General features: G+C 36.8%; 1 pseudogene; it reads right to left on the bottom strand.

Annotated features, from left to right (window-relative positions):
- LOC114044369 overlaps window positions 1-5576 on the bottom strand; it is a 32841-nt pseudogene extending 27265 nt beyond the window's left edge.
- Between the last annotated feature and the right edge of the window lie 10641 nt (window positions 5577-16217).

Here is a 16217-nt window from a genome sequence, read left to right as displayed (position 1 = left end):
TTCCTTCCTTCCTTCCTTCCTTCCTTCCTTCCTTCCTTCCTTCCTTCTTTTTTTCCCTTCTCTACTTCTCCCTCACTTCCTTCCCTTTTCTCTCCTTTCTTCAAACTCTTGCTTTCTTCTTTGGTTCCTTCCATCTGTTCTCCATCAAAGTCCAGTGATGAACAGCTTAAATCGTGTCTCTATGATCTAGGAATTCCAATATCTCCCATATGCATGTCTCTTTATTTGCATACAGAGTCATAAACCTCAAAGGACTTTAAAAATAGTTAAAATAGTTAACATCTGAACCAATAAAAACAAGTCATCTTACCCACCAGGACACAACGTTTGCCTAGAATCCCAATAGCTCCCAATACTGACTTGTAGAGGTCTCCAGCAATGAGCAATCAGAGTTTGCTCTCCACATTAACATCCTCCTCTGCTTCTTTCTGAAAACTCCTCTTTCTATATATGCAACATGCTAATTTTGAACAGCTCTTGTCTCTTGCTGTTCTCAGTAAGAGTCACTGCTCCCTCTTGTTGCCCCCATTTGCTGTCCTCAGTAGCTTAGCTCAGGCCCCAGCATTTAGCATTGTTATAGGTATATGGTGGGTGGCATTTGTTCCCTTTCCCTGGAGACTAGCTCTAGCTGGCTGATTGGGGAGGAATACCCTGGGGGTGGGGTAAGAGATCTTTGTAGTTTAAAGAAAAAAAACAAACCGTGCTGAACAGGCTACTCACTGTTCTTTTAAGCTTTTCTTGAGCTCTAAGACCCAAGGTTTCACATTTTAACAAAGTCTCTCAGAAACTATTGGAAATATCTTTGTTGGCTCCTTAGAGTCTCTGTTCTCAGTTCCAATTATGCTAATAGTAAAACATTGTTATTTGGATCCTCTTTCTTCTCATAACTCTGACAAGGTGTCTTCTTCTTGAATCAGTACTTATCACTGGGTTGGGAGTAATAACTTTATTTTCTACCAGTTGTCTCTCCTATCCCTGAACTTACTCCTTGGAAACTGGGCAGGCCTATTCAAATGATTGTGGCTGCTTCACAAAGTATGTAGAAAAGGAAGGAGGGAAGGAACTGAAACCCCTTTGTTTCCCTTCACACTGGGAAGGATAAGATTTGCAATCATTACGTTCCTTCAAATATAACCAATTTTTGTTTGATATTTTAGAAGAGCTCATCTTACAATCCATTACTGCAATGTAGGTTAGATATCAGACACTTACTTCTCGGTTGTAGAAATATCCCTTTGGATATTGTTTATTTTAATTGTACAAGTCAGTGTCTGATTCATGGAAATCATTTGAAGATAAAAGACAGCACTATACTCATTATTATAGCATCATAGTATTTTGGGTCACACAGAAAATTGTATAGCTGGTATATGATTTCAATTCCTCTTACTCTAAATCCAGCATGCCATATATTCAATCATGCTAGGGGATATGATTATAGAATATTAAATCTAGAGATTATTGGAGTTTTGGGATTTGTTAATACTGGTTAAAGATTTTTATTGAATGAGTTTCAAGGAAATATACACAGTGTCATATGGGATGAAGTTTTTAGATCATTTCTACTCATGGTTCATTAATATAATATATTTAAAAATTAGTCTCTTGATTAAAAAAACAAATTTATCTAAAAATGTAATGATAATATCAACTGATAGAAAAAAGGAAAAGTATTTTAATGTCATGTAATTTTACTTTGAATTAACTTAATAGTCATCTATAACCTCTATGGACAAGGTTACATATTGTATATTCTGTAGTTTATTGATAGAATATTTCTACGAATCTTGTTCCACAGGTACAACCAAACTATATGTTAATGAAAGATCCCATGAGTCTAGTTTAGCACCAGCCTAAGGTAAGAATTCTTAAACACAGAAAATATGCATGGACAAATTGATCTTCTCCATTCATTCTGAAGTTTTCAATCAATCAATCAACAAATATTTATTGCTCACCAACTGATGCACAAGATGTTATCGGTTAGGGGGAATATTACAATTATTTGCAACTTGATTATAAGGAATTAGTTGTTTTGAGACAGAGTGAGTTCACTTTTCTATCTATTTCTGCTTTGTTTACAAGTATGTTCATCTGGAAAGAGGACTAATCAGAGTCAGAAGAACCTTGCCCTAACCTGAGGTCTAAGATTTGTTAGATTTGTGACCATTAGCAAGCACTTCTATCTAGCACCCAGTATCTACATCTGTAAAACAAGGAGGTTGGACTAAGTGTTTTCTAAGGTTTCTACCATTTCATTATTCTATCATTTCATAATATATGTTTTTCACATTTACTCTTAGTTTTGCAAATGCACATCATTGTTCAATGACTATAAAGCCAAGGTAGGAATATTACATAAATAGTGGACTGTATCTGTGATGTCACTGGTGGAAAGAACTCCTTCTACTGATTCAGATCCAGAACTCTGTTCCAATTCACAATTTTAGCTGTTTGGGGAGCACTGAGAGGTTAATTATCTTGTCCATACTCATCACATTAATTTATATTAGAAGCCTGACTTGAACATAGGGCTTCTTGACTTCAATGTCAGTCCTCTATCCACTAAGCAATGATGCCGCTAAATCAATCCACATACATTTATTAAATGCCTACTATATGCCGAGTATTTTACTAGGACTGGAAATGTACAAAGGCAAATGGATAGATAGGTAGATAGATAAATAGATAGATAAACAGATAGATCACAGGTCCTCTCAGGGAGATTACAATCTCTCAAATGCTGTTTCTATATGGCTTAAATGGATAGTGGGGACAATTATTGAATGGCTTCCCTTTTACTTTGGGATAGAACAGACTTTCAGAGAGCTGATTTTGGCAAACTGTGTAGTTCAAAACATTTTTCCCTTACTAGGAAAGATGTACCTCTTGGCCCAAATCTTCTGAGGTATTTGCCTAATTCTCCTCTTTTATTGTGTAGACATTTACGAAAACAATTTAAGGTAAGAAAGATGCAGCCCCGTGTTCAGATATATTTTCTACCCAACACTAAACATGGAAGCTTGTTTGAATTTCTTTCTCTTAACAGGATGTTTGGCAACATGGAGAGGCAGTCTAAATCTAGGAAAATGGCCTACCACTTCCCACCCACGTTGATGACTTTGATGCCTTTTTTATCCGAGCACTTAGTTACCATGGTGATGGGCACCATATGCATGCATAGATTACATGGATATAAAGACACATAGAAACCAAATTTCAGCTCCCATTCAGCATCTTCATTTCAAAAGACACCTCTTTATATCCTCACCATTGTGCTAAATGATAGCCAACCCAAATCACATGTACTATAAAAATTAAGCTCCAAACACAATTCTGAAGGTGTGAATTCTGAGTAGTCACCTACAACTGATAGAGAGATATCCATCATATTATCTAGACAGGGGTTTCTTGATAGTGAACAGATTAGATTTCAGTGGTCTCTGGCACCTAATTCTTTATCTTTTCTGGCAAAGAGAATGGGAGGGTTGATTAATTACATCTCAAATTTCATATATAGAGACTAATAATTCATATAGTTGAAATAGAAAATTATCTACAGTTTTCTTAAATAAGATAACATATATTTTTCCATCTTTTCCTTCCTCTGCTCTTCTCTTTTACATTTCCCTTCCTCCCTCCCTCCTTCTCTTCCTTCCTTCCTTCCTTCTTTTCCTGTAATATATAAGTAAATATCTCAATTCTGCCTCACTCTTCCCATAAAGGTAAAGGTGTTATCTATACACAGAAATTATTTTATCTTCAAAATCTTTATATTAATTAATACTAATATAATGGAGAAAACAATTTTTAAAGATTTTCCCTAAGAAAAATATTTAAACAATATAATTTTGTTTAGTAATTTGTGAGTATAGAAAACCCCACAGGTACTGGGTAGATTTCTCAGTTCTACTGACTTTTATAAACTATATGAGTCATTGACTCATTGAGTAAAAGTCAATTAAATAGATTATGAACTCATCATCAAAATTTAACTGTTTTTTTTTAGGGGGAATGTGAGGTTGGGGGAGGTGATTATACCATAGGACCCAGTATTATTCTAGGCACCTGAGAGATGCACAATAAATTACCATTGACTGACTAGAAACCTTTTTGTGTTACAGTGTTAGAATGTCTAAAATGAATGTGGTATAGTGGAAGGAAGAATGGTTTGGGATCCAGAGGACCTGCTTTCAAGGGTGTGCCAATAAAATTTAATAAAATTTGCCTTCCAAAACAAAAATCTGTGTTTAACATGCATATATGTATGTATGCAGACATATATGTATAGATATATACATATATGAATATACACATGTGTATATATCAGCCAAGATCACCTTCTCACCTTCCCACACTGCATTCCACTCTTCCAATTGAGAAAATGAGAATTAAAAAAATTACAAATATATAGAGATATATGTGTGTGTGTATGTGTGTATTTATGTATACATACATATATGCACATGTATATATATATATGTATATGTGTATATATGTATATGTGTATACACATACACACAGAGTCAATCAAAAAAGATACCCACATTGGCCATGTCCAAACAACAAACAACAACTTTGTTCTGCTTTCTGAGTCCTTCACCTCTCTATTAGGAGGTGAGTAGCATGTTTCATTCTTAGTCCTTTGGAATCTTGGTTGGTCATTATGATGATATTAGTTCAGCACAATAAAATTCCATCACATTTATATACTATAACTTGTTCAGCCATTTCTTGGTTTGTAGCTTCTCTCTCAGATTCCTATCCTTTGTTACCTCAAAAAGAACTAAATATTTTTGTATATACTTAGAGTTTATTTTGCTTAGGACTTATTCATCATTCAATCCACCCTCTCTCTAATTCTCTCTCTCCTCTTCTCCCCTTTCCCTTCTATTTTCCTGTTGAATGAAATGAATTTTTGCACCCAGCTCTGTGGGTGTTCTTCCTTTTTTGACAAGTTCAGATAAGAGTGAGGTTCAAATTTCAACTGCGCCCCCATCAATCCTCTCTTCCTTGTTTGTATAGATATCTACTTATCACTCTGATTACATGATATAATTTTCTCTAACCTTCTTTTCTTTTCTCCCTTAGTATATTTCTCTCCTCTCTCCCCTTATTTAATAGTTATTCCAAATATTTTAATAAGAGTTCTCTGAAAGACATTTAAAACACCAGTTTGTGAGGATAAACTCCATTGGAGAGAGAGAGAATACAGAACACTGGAAGCCATGGAGCTGAGAAATTTTCTTGATTTGGGGCAGGATCTGAGAGTCCACTGTTTTCTGATCCACCTTGCACTGCTTCGCTATCTTGTATTTCTCTTTTTCTGTGCCAAAAATCTCTCTTTCTTGTTGTCTAGGTTTATGGAGCCTCTTCTTGAAGTAAGCATCAGCAAGATGATTTGGAATTTTTACTCCTGGAAGGTTAACCCTGATGCAGGTGTCAATGACAAATTTCTGATGGGTCTTTGTCAGAGGAACACAGTTGATGGTCAGAGGTCCAGTCACCAGTAGCAAGCCACTAGTCAGCTGCTTCAAGAAAACCACCCACTTGCCCCTGTGGCAGCCAGTGTGCATGATCATAACCATGCCCAGGGTGATGCTAGCTCAAAGTCTCCTCACCTGCTGGCTGAAGGGCTTTTTATCATGACTTAGCAGCTTTCTAGGCACATCTTCAGTAAGTTAATACTTAGGCATCTTTTGAATCTTTACCACATGGGTTCTTCCATTCTCATCATGACGAATACTAACTGCTTAAAGTAATTTTTCTTTGAAATGGAAATGCAGAGTTTTGGCTATAATGTTCCTGGGACTTTTCATTGGAACAGTTTTGTTGTTGTTGTTTTTCTTTCTTTCTTTTTTTTTTTTTAGGAAGTTGCCAGAGGATTCTTTTTGTTTCTACTTCCCCTCTGCTTTTAAGAGATCTTGGCAGTTTTCTGCTAAGACTTCTTGAAATATTATGTCTAAGTTTTATTTTTGGTCATGGTGCTGAGATAGTTCAATTAATCTAATTTTTTCTCCTCAATCTCTCTTCAGGTCAATTGTTTTACTATTAGATATTTTATATTTTCTTCCATTTTTTTAGTGTTTTGACTTGGTTTTAATATTTATTTTTGCTTTATGAACTCATTGACTTCTATTTGGCCCACTCAGATTTTCAGTGCAAGGTTTTGACCTCTTGTACCTAGATGTTAATTCCCTTGCCAGTTCTTTCTGCCATAGCTTTCATTTTTCCCAATTTTTTCCTCAAGCATTTTCATTCCATATATATAGTATTCATGTATATGTACACATACATATATACAAAAATACATATATGTATATGCACATATGTTTATATGCATATAAATATATATGTATATGTATGTGTATATATGTGACCTTGGGGTCTGAGCCACATCACTACTACTGCTGTCTTTTGAACTTTTTCCTTTCTCCCTACACAACACATGGTCTTCCTTCCTGACTTGCTGTCTCAGGACAGCACAGGTCCCCTTTTCGGCACACTCTGAATCTGCAATCTAGAATTGGGCAGTGGGTGACAAAGTTCCTAGTTGATGTCTGTCCCAATTGCAGTGCCATGCTATGTGTCTAGGGGTGCCCCAGTATGAATTTTGGGCTAGTGGGTAGCCTTTCCCAGTGCTCTGGTGTGCTTTGTGGCTACATGTGCTCCTACCCAGACCCTATCCCCAGCATCTGATTACCTCTTTGTTTCCTTATGTCTGGTCTGGACAAAAATGCTCATTGACTTTTTTGGATTTCTCTATCAGGATTTGGAATTTGCATTTTATAGATCTGTTTGGTCAAGTTGCTGATGGGAGCTCATCTGCATTACTTCCTTCTACTCCTCCATCTTGGCCCTGTCCTTTGCAACATACTTTTGAATTTAATCCAAATTATTAATATTTTCTCAATCACCTTCTTAAGTGTAGAAAATAAACAAGGCAATAAATCAAATTTTGATTCATAGCATTTGTTAATTTCTGAGATGCAAACGTTTACACTGGTAATTTAACAGCCAGCTCCTATGGAGTCATATGAGATGGCTCCAGCACACCCTTGTCTGTATTCAAATCCTATTTATAATGCATCCTACCTGTGTGATCTTCAGGATGTCTCTTAACCTCTCTGGTCCTCAGTTTCTTCTGTAAAATGAGGGCATTGGATATGAAGGTTTCTAAATTCCATTCCACATAAATCTATGATTCAATGAAATTCACAGTAGGAAAACAAATAATAGACTTCTTTCCTTCATTAGTGTAACTTGCATTCCTAGAAGGCAATAGTTATGTCCTCTTTTTTTTTTTTAAAGAACGATCTGGAATCTTAGAATTTTTAAGCTGGTCTTAGAGATCATCTAGCCCAACTCCATCATTGCACCAGTGCGGAAGCTGATTTCAACCTCTCCTATCTCCTCAGCAGTGCATCTTACATCATGTAAAGTACCCTCTCAGTTAATAGCTTTGGCATCATTAACTTACAGTTTGCTCTGAATGATTCAAAGGCATTTAAAATCCATATTAACTTATTGCAATTATTTGTATTAAAATTTTGCATTTATCATTTCCTAAGAACCTCTCAAGTACCCATTGAAGTATCTTGGGGCTCGGCAATCGATGAGGCCATAGCCCTTAATATCTTCCCAACCCCAAACAAAAGACTACAAGATACTTGTAAAAGTTTGCATTCCCAGGGTGATTCCCCCCACCCCCACTCACAACAGACAGCAGTGTTGGAGAACAGTTGAGCTCCCCAGTGGTTTGGTTGGTTGATCTCCTAGTCATCTTTTAGCCACAAGCCAAGAGGATATTGGCAAACATTGTTCAGTACAAAATAAAGTAATAATCTTTATAGGAATGTCTACACACAAATAAACCTGTAGGGCCTTAAGAGCCACAAAGTGACTGTGAACATAGGTCTTTTGGGTTAATAGCTGGGAATCAAATGCATTAGAAAGTCCAGGAGGAAGGGAGTGATAAGAAACAATCTTTGTTCCTCTGGATATAGAAATGCTTAAGATAAAACTAGAGTACATTTTAGAGTGTGGCCGAGTCGAACTTCAGAGTAAAACATGAAGTGAATATTGAAAAGAACAGCAGGGAAGCAGTTTTGATTTTTATATAAGACTCAGTTTTTGAACTTCAAAAATAAATTATTTTTCTGCTCATTTTTAATGGTTCCAAAGTTTCATGCTCTCATTCACTAGCACTGCATAGGCTTGTTTAGAATTTCTTTTTTTTTAAAAATCATGCAGTGCACCAAGTCTAGATCTTGATTTTTTATGGAATAAAAACAAATCTGTTAAGACAGGCAGATTGAATTTGCTCCTGAGATATTCTTCAAGTAAGAAATAGAAGATTAATGGATCATTTGAAGGCTAAAACAACTCTCATGCCTGTCAAATAGACAGAATTATGAATTCCAAGTGGGAAGAGATCTTGGAAGTCATATAGTTCGGTCTTCTCATTTTTACAGATAAGGAAACTGAGGCCCTGGGATTAACTACCTTAGCAAAGATACTACAAATAGAAAGTCACAGAGTTTGAATTTTAACTAATGTTTTCACATTATAGAAGTTGCATTCTTTCTGCTATACCATCCATTCTGCTTCCCTGACTTGAGATTTAGAATGCAGATCACCCCAATTGCAAAGCTTCCAATGTAGGATGTTAATTAGCTCTTATTTCTGGCCATGTGTAAAAGGCAAACACTAAATACTATAACTGAGAGGCAGCATAATTCAGTACTGAAAGTGCCACTGCTATTTGTCCTTTGTTTTAGAAAAGGATCAATGAAATCATGGGATGATGTCTTGACTTTTTTGTGAATTGGATTGAAGTGAGGTAGAATTGCACAAAGTCATCAGCCTCACTCTCTCTTCCAGAGTCTTGCAAGTGCATTAGCAAGACAAAAGTCAGGATGACTGGTGATGGCGCAGGATGCACTGTATAACATTAGCGTCTTCAGTGTCTAAGTGAGCTCTAAGTGCTCTACAGCACCTGCTTCAGCCACGTTCAGGGCCATTGGAACAAATTGTTCTTCTCTCCCCATTCTGCTGGGGGACTTCTTCACATGCTCCCCAACTCATTGATAGGTTTGAGGCCTGTTGGTTACCTAAACTGGCATATAGTGCCTCTGTGAGGAAGACCTCCATTCCAATCCTCCCTTTTCTATTTAATAGCTCAGTGGCCATGTACCAGTTACTTCATTTCTCTAAACCTCATAGAAATTTATCAAATTTGCCCAAAGACTCCTTACAACTCCTTCCTACAAACAGGTTTTTTATCCTTTAACTTATTGAATCTGATGCTTTACCTTTAATTGAGCTCACCATTCCAGACACTTTGTTGCAGAGTCCTCACTTACTTATTTTTTAAAGTCTTATTTTGTTCTTCGCCTCATAACAACTTCTCCTTAACCCTTCTCTTTTGAAGCCCTGTATTAGAATAAAGCTTAGTGACATTTCTTGAATCAATGTTTCTCAGGACTATTGAGCCAATTCACAGCTCCATCACCAAGATACCAATATAATTGATTTCTTGAAGCTCCTTTAATACAATTTCCACCCTTTAAATCTTATTTATGATTTTAAGGACTGTGAGGTAAAATGCTTCAACAGGTGATTCTTTAATTTTTAATCTGGAAAAAAATTTTAACTATTTCTTGATAATTTACAGTTTGACTTTTGAAAACATTCTCCCTATTTTCCTTGGGTGCATTTCTGTATCAGAAACAGGTCATGCAAAGACTTTTTTTTTCCATTTGGCACTTTCTTTTACTGTACATGTGTTGATTTTGTTCATATAAAAGTTTTAATTTTTCTCTCTCTTTCTCTACCTCCATCTTTCCTTTCTTCTTTTCTTCCTTCCTTCCTTCCTTCCTTCCTTCCTTCCTTCCTTTCTCTCTCCCTCCCTCCTTCTTCCTCCCTTTTTCTTCTTGACATCAGGGGCTATTTGCTTCTTTTGGTATCTCTAGCACTTAAAGCTGTTCCTGGAACTTATCATGTACATAATTGTTTTTGATTGATTGATTATCGGGAGCAGCCCGCGCTCCTGAAATGGCTCAGAGACACAGTGAAAGAAAAGACATGGGTCAGGTGGGATGCAAGCGAGCAATCCATTTATTCATCTGAGGGTTAGGGTTTATATAGAGCCTGGATACAAAACTACATTGTCTCAAAGAATCATTTCCATGGGACAATCTTTCTGTGTTAGCCCTAGTACGTGACTTTTAGCATACACTACTGCTTGATATCAGGGTATACGCGGCAAGAAGCTATAAACCTTTTTGCAAGAATTTGTTAGCCTTGCTCCTGGTGACGTGGGTATGTTCCTGTGTTCTCAGGCTTTGTGTTTTCAATTGTGTTCCCAATTCTAGGGACTCTTTATCTACCAGTACAGCATGTTTTCAGGGTCATGGAGAGCCTGCTACAGATGATTATGAGCATGTTCACATGGGAACAGGATTCAATTAAGAAGGTGCCTGGACTTAGGAACGGACTCCATCTCTCGGCCCTCAACGATTGATGTGTAATTTCAAACATTTAGGAACTTCCAATGAGAAAATCCCTTCCACTGACACAGATCGGCAATTGTGGAATTTATAATCTGTAGAGAGTGGCTTATAGTACTAGAGGTTAAGTGACTTGCCCAAAGTCACATAGTCTGTGTGTGGTAAGAGTTGCAATGTGAGTAAAGATCTTCCTGACTCTGAGGCTAGGGGTCTTCAGCCTCTCTCTCTTTCCATATGTGTCTCTCCAGAAGATATTATTCAGAGTCACACATGTTTACCTCTGAAAAAGCCCTGTTGCCAACTCAGCAAATCCCTTAATCCAATATGCAGTTCATTCTCAGCCTATTCTCTGCAAAATGGGACTCATTTCTTGCTTCACATACACAGGATCAGGCCAAAGACCCCAGGATTAGGTGGGATTTTGGTTACATTCCACCAGTGTTCTCTCTCTGATAGAAGTATTAATCAATGTTGTGTTCTACCAAGGCCAAAAGGTTACTTTCATAGTCCATCACAGGCAGGGGTGTGCTGCTAAATGTTTAACAGCTAGCTCTCTGATAAAGCATTATATGCAAAACATACTTTAACTTTTAATATGCATTATGGACGTTTTCTTCATTACTTTCTTAAGTTTAGACTATCAACAAAAACAATAAATCAAGTCCTGATTTGGAGCATTTGCTGATTCCCAAGGTGGAAATGCTCATATTTATAATTTAATAATTGGCTCTTGTGAGCTGGGAGGATTTGGCTCCAGTACACCTCTAGTCAATCAATCATGATGATATTTGAAGTTACTTATATTTTCTATTTCTCTTCCAGTAGCACTAAGCATAGTACGAAACAGTATTGATTTGTCATAAATACTTCTATCAAGGTTCACAGGCTACTCCCTAGTTCTAGCATTCTGTAATTTGGCCAAAAAAAATATCATACCAGTCATATATCTTTAATGGCTTTATATACATCAAATCTCTTTTCCTAAAATTGAAGGAACTTGTTTAGGTATATCCTAATAGAATCATAAGATAATTGAGTTGTAAATGATCTCAGAAGTTATCAAGTCCAAAGCATACCTGAACCATGAATTTATTCTATAATTTGCCCTGTACATAGACACCTAGCTTTCATTAGATGACTTTTAGTAACATAGACTACACTACCCTTCAAGGGAGTACATTGCATTCATGAATACTTTTAAATACTAGAAAGTTTTATTAGAAAATTTTGTTTGCCTTATAATTAGCTGCAATTCACTCCAGTTAAATGTCAACTCACTGGTCCCTTTGGAATCTAATGCTTCTTTCACATTATGATAATACTTCACTACAGTAGTCATATTGTCCTCAAATCTCTCCTGCAGACCAAAAAAGCTCCAGCTGACTGATGTATTAATTCTTTGGGTCTGGTTATTCAGTTAGGTATAAATGTAACTACTTGTACTATCAAACTTGCACAATGCCATCTTTCCCATGAGCATATTTTTTTTGGGTGCCTTGTTGAAATATACATATACTATCCATGTTATATAATAATATTGTTTAAAAAGAAAAAAATGAACAAGTGCAACGTGATTAGTTCTTAATGAATGCATTCTGTCTCATAGTGATCACCTCATTTTTATTTTTTTCTAAATCCTTATAAAATACACTTTATTTTAATACCCCTTTTAGAATGTTCTTTTTTGCCACAAGATGCATCAAACTCACTGGACCGTGGTCTGAGAAATCTACTGTCTTTCTCCTCTAAAAATCTTAACTTTCCTAAGTCTACTCTTACCAGACTTTTCCCCTCTTTTACATTCATTCTCAATCACCTGTCAGCACTTTTATCTTTCATGTCCTTTTAAAATCTCAGCTTATGGGGATAAACTCCCCATACAGTTACTGTCAGCTCTTTAGACTCTTTCCTCACTCCCTTCTCTTGCTCCTCAGAGTCATTTACAAATGAATTATGGCATTTTCCTTTTCAATATCCTTCTATGCTTCTGATGGATTCTTTACCATTTAGAGTTGCAGGCCAAAGGCTGCTTTCTGTGCTGTATTTGAATTTTTTGAGATCTGTTCTCTAAAACTTATATGCAAAAAGTTTGACTTCTCTCAACATTCTCTTCCTTAGCTATTACAAATTCTAATAGGGTACACTTATGTGGAAACTCCTTAATACTTTTAGAATCCTTTAGATCCTCTCCCCACAAAATTCATTATTTGACATTTGCCTCCATTGAAATTCATTGGCTCTTTTTTTTTAACTCACTTGCTTACTAGCTTTGTGAGACCTTCCTGCAGTTTGAGCCCCATCATCATGTCACTATCTCAAAGTGCTCAATGCCATCCTCAATTCCCACCTGTAGTGAACAAAACCCCTAAAGACAAGGTTTCCAAGTATTAATAATCAATTTACTAATTAAGCTGTCCAATAATCAATAAATTGATGGGTAGCCAAAGAAAGCCAAAGGGAGAATCTGAAACACCTCAAATCTGATGTGTTCTTTCTGATAGGGAACTCCCCTGACAAGTGAAATTTGACGCTGATTGGTGGACATTTAATGAGGAGTTGGGCTAAAAGTCTTCAGCTTCTCCTGTAGAGAAACTGGCTTAATTATGAGACTCAGCAGCCTCAAGGCATCTGGGCAGGGGAAACCATTTCGATCCAGACCTCTCCTGGCTAGTTTTCTCATTCATGAGCTTAGCATTACCCTAAACTCTAATGGCAAAGATCAAGGAGTTCCTTTCCCAGGGAAAGGGCTCACTCATACTAGATCCTGTTTATAATATAAACAGAAATCACTTTCCCAGTTCCATGGGATCCTAATCAATCTAGTTAAGGAGCAGGTACCTTGGGGGCTAGGAGTAATCATATCACTCAGTCATGTCCTTCAGAGACTGACTGACCTTAGCTGGAATGAGTAATTAACAAAAAGAAGAGGAAAAGGATGGATCAAAAATAAATAATTAGTCATTAATATAATAGTATACTATTAATTTCTCTCATACTTCCCATACAATGCATTAAAAATGTGAAATATAACTAATCTCAGCTCTAAACTCTGAAAGTTCTCGATATGAATGATTCTCTACTTAGAAAACTAGTCATTTATTACTATCATTTGGTGTTTCACTATAAATCCACAACCAACCCATGAGAAAACACTCCCCCTCAGTATTATAACAAATTATGGATATCTATTTGTTGCACCAATTCTTGTACATAAATGACAATGTCTGAAATTTTGCTGATAGTCATAAAAATTTTAATTAATAATAACTAATGGTTTCTCCTTTTCCACATATTTATTTAACTATTAAAAATGGATTCAGGCAAGATTTCTCTTGGAAAGACCATGATCATTTCCTAAATAGTTGAGTTTTTTAAAATTGTGTTCAAAAAATACTTCATTGCATATTTCCTTTCACTCCAACTTAAGTCTATAACTTGCTGTCTTTAAATCTCTGAGTCTATTGTAGGTTAACTTTGAAAAGTGGGCTTCACTGAAATGGAGCCAAGATGGCAAAGTCAGGGACTCGTCTGAACTTTCCCCTAAACCCCTCCAAATACCTGTAAATAATGACTCTAAACAAATCCTAGAGAGCAGAACCCACAAAAAGACAGAATGAAACCATTTTCCAGCCCAAGACAACTTTGGAGGCCAGCAGGAAAGGTCTATTTCAGCAATGTGAGAGAGGATGCAGTCCAGCGTAGGCCCGGCTCCACAGACTGGGCTCTAGCAAACCAGTAGGAGGCCTCAAGGCAACTGAATCAATGGTAGCAGTGGTGGTTTCCAGACCTCTCAGCCCACAGATGCCAAATACAGCTTGGAAGGTCAGCAGGAAAGGTCTGACACACCTGAGTGAGAGTGGAGCATAGTCCAGTGTAGGCCACACCTGCACAGCCAAAACCCCAGCAAACCAGCATCAGGCTTTGGGAGCCACTGAATCATCATCAGGAGCAGCTGCTTCCAGAGCTCTCGGGCCAGAGACGTGTAGGAGTCATACTATTTGTCAGAAGGAGATTAGAGGGTTTGTTTGCTCTCACTGAGGCAGGACTCTGTTGCTTCACCCATGCTCAGATCTGGGTCACAGTCCTGAGTGTCAGTCCCAGGGCAAGGAGGAGCCCTGGCACACCAGAGCTTGCAGCCACAATGGAGCGGGGACCTTCCTCACAGTTTCAGGGCAGAAAAGAGTGTTTGTGGAAACTCACAGACCAAAGCACAGGGTAGGAGAGTAGTAGGCATCTCTCCTTAGATGATTATCACTTTGGAGAACTGAAAATGTGTAAGTCTCTAGAAGTATCTCTGAAAACAGCTGCACAAAAAACCTAAAGCTTAAGACAGTGCACTCTCCACCTTGGAAGCAGATCCCTAATTTAACAGAGTTAAAAGTCAAATAATAGGCTGGGAAAATAAGCAAACAACAGAAACAAAAAAATGATCATATAAAGTTACTATGGTGGCATGGAAGATCAAAATACACACTCAGGAAAAGATAACAAAGTCAAAGCTCCTACATCCAAAGCTAGCAAGAAAAAATATGAATTGATGTCAGGCCACAGAAGAGCTCAGAAAGGATTTTGAAAATCAAGTAAGAGGGGTGGAGGAAAAATTGGGAAGAGAAACAGGTTGGTAAAGGATACAGAAAAAAATACTAAAGAAAACAAGACTGGGACATATGGTAAAAGGAATACAAAAAGTCAATGAGGAGAAGAGCACCTTAAAAAGAGAATAGGCTAAATATATATATACATATACACACACACACACACACACACACACACACACACACACACACACACACACATATATATATATATATATGAAAGAAGCACACAAATTCACTGAAGGAAAAAAAAACTCCTGAAAAAGTAGAATTGGCCAGATTGAAAAGGAGGTACAAAAGCTCAATGAACAAAATAGTTCTTTCAAAATTAGAATTGAGCAAATGGAAGCTAATGACTTTATGAGAAATCAACAATAAAAAAAGAATTGAAAAAAAATACAATGTGAAATATCTCATTGGAAAAACAACTGACCTGGAAAATAGATTCAGGAGAGATAATTTGAAAAAAAAATATTGGACTACTTGAAGGACATGACCAAAAATAAAGAGCCTAGATATCATCTTTCAAGAAATTATCAAAGAAAACATTCCTGGCATTCTATAACCAGAGATTAAATAGAAACTGAAAGAATCCACCAGTCACCTCATGGAAGAGATCCCAAAATGAAAACTGCCAGGAATATTATAGTCAAATTCCAGATTTCCCAGGTCAATGAGAAAATGTTGTAGGCAGCCAGAAAGAAACAATTGAAGTATTTTGCAGCTACAGACAGAATAACACAAGATTTAGCAGCTTTTACATTAAAGGTTCAAAGGGCTTGGAATATTATATTCTGGAGGGCAAAGGAGCTAGAATTACAACTAAGAATCACCTACCCAGCAAAACCAAGTATAATCCTTCAGGGGAAAAATGACATTCAATAAAACAGAGGACTTTCAAGCATTCTTGATGAAAAGATCAGAGCTGAATAGAAAATTTGACTTTCAAATACAAGACTCAAGAGAAGCATAAAAAGGTAAACAGGAAAGATAAATTATAAGGTACTTAATAAGGTTACCAAGGGTGGGGAACCTGTGGCCTCGAGTTCACATGTGTCCTTCTAGGTCCTCAAGTGTGGCCCTTTGACTGAATCCAAACTTCACAGAACAA

Source organism: Vombatus ursinus, unplaced genomic scaffold (assembly GCF_900497805.2).
Source record: "Vombatus ursinus unplaced genomic scaffold, bare-nosed wombat genome assembly UNPS02014773.1, whole genome shotgun sequence".
NCBI lineage: Eukaryota > Metazoa > Chordata > Mammalia > Diprotodontia > Vombatidae > Vombatus > Vombatus ursinus.
This window is presented reverse-complemented; position numbering and strand designations above follow the sequence as displayed.